At 43.7% G+C, this 4029-nt stretch overlaps 1 long non-coding RNA gene across 1 annotated transcript; it reads right to left on the reverse strand.

Annotated features, from left to right (window-relative positions):
* Positions 1–2405: 2405 nt before the first annotated feature.
* Positions 2406–3281, reverse strand: LOC116073116. The gene is made up of 2 exons (XR_004111677.1): positions 3106–3281; positions 2406–2565 (listed from the first exon to the last, which is right to left on the reverse strand). It is a non-coding gene; the product is annotated as an uncharacterized LOC116073116 (long non-coding RNA).
* Positions 3282–4029: the final 748 nt, after the last annotated feature.

The raw sequence follows: 4029 nt of genomic DNA on the forward strand, positions 1-4029 counted from the left end.
GGCTTTTCGAGACAGGGTTTCTCTGTGTAGCCCTGGCTGTCCTGGAACTCACTCTGTAGACCAGGCTTGAACTCAGAGATCTGCCTGCTTCTGCCTCCCAAGTGCTGGGATTAAAGGCGTGTGCCACCACCACCCGGTGATCTTGGCAATTCTTTAGCTGATGTTACACTTTCCCATGTTTGTGTCAAGTTGACAGCTGAAGCTAAATTTGATAAGCTTAGAGTTTCCCATGGGGGCAAGGGCTATTCCAAAGGGAAGTTGAATTCATAGCCTCTTTCTGGGAGCAGGCATGAAGTGCCCAAGGCAGGGCCAAGTCTCTTGCTGTGAGGATCCGGGTACACATGGGAGGAGCTCCATCTGAGATGGGATTTGAGAATGATGCTACTTAGGTAGTTGTATCTACCTCCAAGACCAATAGTAACCACATTTGTCACAGAGGATTTCTGGACCCAGGACTGTGAGAACACTGGTATATTGATGTCAATGCCTACGTAAGACAGCGACAACTAATGGGCATGTGAGTGCACAGTCAACCCACAGAGCGGCTCTTCACGTCCCCTACTGAGCCTGATGTCCCTATTATGCACTGCTGTGTATAAGACCTTTCCCTCCTCTGTGCTGGGTTATTTTTTGTCAACCTGACACAAGTTAGAGTCATCTGAGAAGTGGGAACCTCAACTGAGGAGGTTCCTCCTACAGATTGGCCTATGAACATGTATATGGGGGTCATTTTCTCAATCAACAATCAATGTAGAAATTCTCAACCCATTGTGGGTGGTGCTACCCTGGTCAGGTAGACCTGAGCTATATCAGAAAGCAGGCTGAGCAATCCAGGAGGAGCAAGCCAGTGAGTAGCACTCCTCTATGATCTCTGCTTTATTTTTCACCCCCAGATTATTGCCATGAGTCTCTGCCCTGGGTTTCCTCAGTGATGGACTATGATTAGGACATGTGAGCTAAATAAACCCCCTTCTTCCCAAATTTTAGAAATCTCACTAGGGCACGCCCCCTTCCACTATTATCAGCTCTGGAGTGAGACCTTGTAGAAGGCTATAAGACATGCATTAGCAACTGTGATGGCAGTGTGCACGTGCTTGTCAGAGGACAATCTGTAAGAGCCAGTTTTTTCTTTTCACTGAGTGGGTTCCAGGGTGACTCAGGTCATCAGGCTTGGTAGCAAGAGCCTTTCCCCACTGAACCATCTTGTTGGTTTCTGTTCCTTTTCATATTTGATATCATCTAGAACATAAGCCCTATTTTTTTCAAAGGCCTCCCATTTCCTTTTCATGCGTCCTTGATGCTTGAATGTTCATGTGACAGGAAGTCTTTTTTTAAATGAATGAATGGATGAATGAATGAGAAAATGTCAGTGTGGGAGGGGTACGTAGAGAGTGAATGAAAAACACTCCACAGAGGAAGAAAAAGCAGGCCTAGGATTCCAGCAAATGGATTTGTATTAAACTGCCTTCAAATGACTTACTGTTATACCTACAGGTTAGTGCACCCTTTTGCACTCATCACAAGTGTTTCTATTTGCAGTAGGTGGTTGTTAACATGGAGATCCCAACTAGTCACAGTGACTACAAGATCAAGAGACTGTAGAATTTGCAGCCCTCACTAGGACATATGTATCACATCCCCCTGCCCTCTATTCCAAGGCTCAGAGATCACTGTGGAAGAGAGGGCAGAAAAACTGTAAGGTCCAGTGGCAGGAGATGACCATCAGGACACATTATGGTTTTGCACATATAAATCCATAGTGCTTATCATAGCATGCACAAGCCTGGTGCAAACTCAGGCCAGACAAAAATCCCAGCATGGTGAAGGGAGGTCGTACAAAGTCTAACCCCTGGCAGAGGAGCTATTGACCATTGGGAGTTTCTGGGAGAGGGAGAGTCTGTTCTGTTTAAAGAGAGTCCCCTCTAGTTGACCAACTGCACTCCTGTGAAAGGGCACACATCCAAGCGTCTATAAACAACACAAATTGGAGTTGATGAGTTAAGAAGAGATAACAGAAAGCAGGGTAGGTAGTGAAGTGGGCAGACTGAGAGGAACTGTGGAAGGAGTAAGTGTGATCAAAACGCAGGGTGTGAGATGGTCAAACAACTAATAAACATGAGGAAAGGGGAACAAAATTGAGCTCATATAGATGGATTACTTGTCTAAGCCAGTTTCTACGGAGCAATGAACCACCGTCTGCTCTGTTGCCCACCAATCACAGTGGTTGTAACTCCAGGGTATAACAGAATGATCAACTACATGACCCATTTCTCCAGTTTTGTTACCGCCCAACAGTAACAATAGAGAAGGGTTATTCTGGAATATGGAGTTGAGAGGAGGTAGGTTAGCCATAATTATACCTTACCCACATGGGAGGCTCTATAAAAATTAGACAGGAATCATGATCGCTCAGCCATCTTGACCTTTAATGCCATGCTTTGTTGAAACCAACAGGTAGAAAAGGTAAGGTAAAACCCCTCCCCCAAGTTCGTCAGCATGCCGGCCAATCAGCGGCTTCTTTGGTCTCTGTAGAGGTGGAACTTCCGATGTAACTGGAACCAGGAGCTAGGCGTGGCAAATAGCAGGAGGAGGGCAGAGAGGTGTGGTCATGAGAGGCAGGCAGGGTCTGAAGAAATCAGCCCTCGAGCCAGGAGGGTTACACAGTTTCAAGTTCACTATGTTGGTATGTAAAACATCTAGTAATAGTTTTTCCAAATAATAATTTTATCATTATTTAATCAAGATTCAAAGGGAATTTATATCAAAATGATCTAAAATTCCACTCCCATTTGTTAATAACTATTATTATTTTTGATAAATGAACTTTTGGAAAACACATGTCCATATGGATATGTTTAAAACTTACATTTGCGCCAGGCGGTGGTGTCGCACACCTTTAATCCTAGCACTTGGGAGGCAGAGGCAGGTGGATTTCTGAGTTCAAGGCCAGCCTGGTTTACAGAGTGAGTTCCAGGACAGCCAAGGTTACACAGAGAAACCCTGACTCGAACCCCCCCCCCAAAAAAAAAAAACACCACCAACAAAAAAACTTATATTTGCTTATATCTATGTAAAATGACCTCAGGGTATTAAACATTTTTTTACCTTCCTTTTCTTCAATATTATTTCATAGACATAGCTTATGTCAGTATATATACTTGAATACATCATCTTTTAAAGCTTATTTGTGTTCTCTTGTCTAGATACATCATAATTTATTTATGAAACACCATTCATGCTTTTTGCTAGGAACAATTAGAGAGCAACAACAAATTCATGATATCTGTTTTCCCTAAGTACTGTGATAAGTACTCTCAGATTTAGAACACCAGTTGCACTGTAGATGAGGTTGCTGGAAGCAGACAGGCATTATGACTTCAGTAGGGTTGCTTAGGTACAGAGGGAAGACTCTTGCATCAGCTAACCGTGGGTTGTAAAGACACTGAGACTGTGTAAGAATTCTTCATGGAATGGCTTGAGACCACTTAAGGATGGCAGCTATGCCATGTGAGAAGATCTAGGGAAGGCTCTGGTGGAATCTGAAAGAGGGACTTGATTTGAAAGAAGAAGGATAAGAAAAGCAGAGGATGTTATGCAGAACACAGTGTTGATAGTCATGTGGAGATAGGTACAGGACTTGTTCAGAGTTATTTTAAGGGTTTTTATTGCTGTGAAGAGACATCAGGACCAGAGCAAATCTATAAAAGAAAACATTTAATTGTGGCTTACAATTCAGAGGTTTATATTGTCATAATGGTGGGATGATCACACAGGCAGGCCTGATGCTGGAGAGGCAGCTGTGAGTTCTACATCTGGATCAGCAGGCATCAGGAAGAGAGAGTGACATTGGGCTTGGCTTGAGCATTTAAAATCTCAAAGCTTCGCCCCCATGACACACTTTCTCCAACAAGGCCACACATCCTAATAGTGCCACTCCCTAAGCCTATGGGGCCATTTTTCAAGGTTTTTCTCCTCTTTCTGTCTCTATCTCTTTCTCTCTCTTATTTTCCCCATCTTCCTTTCTCTTGC

Source organism: Mastomys coucha, unplaced genomic scaffold (genome assembly GCF_008632895.1).
Source record: "Mastomys coucha isolate ucsf_1 unplaced genomic scaffold, UCSF_Mcou_1 pScaffold23, whole genome shotgun sequence".
NCBI lineage: Eukaryota > Metazoa > Chordata > Mammalia > Rodentia > Muridae > Mastomys > Mastomys coucha.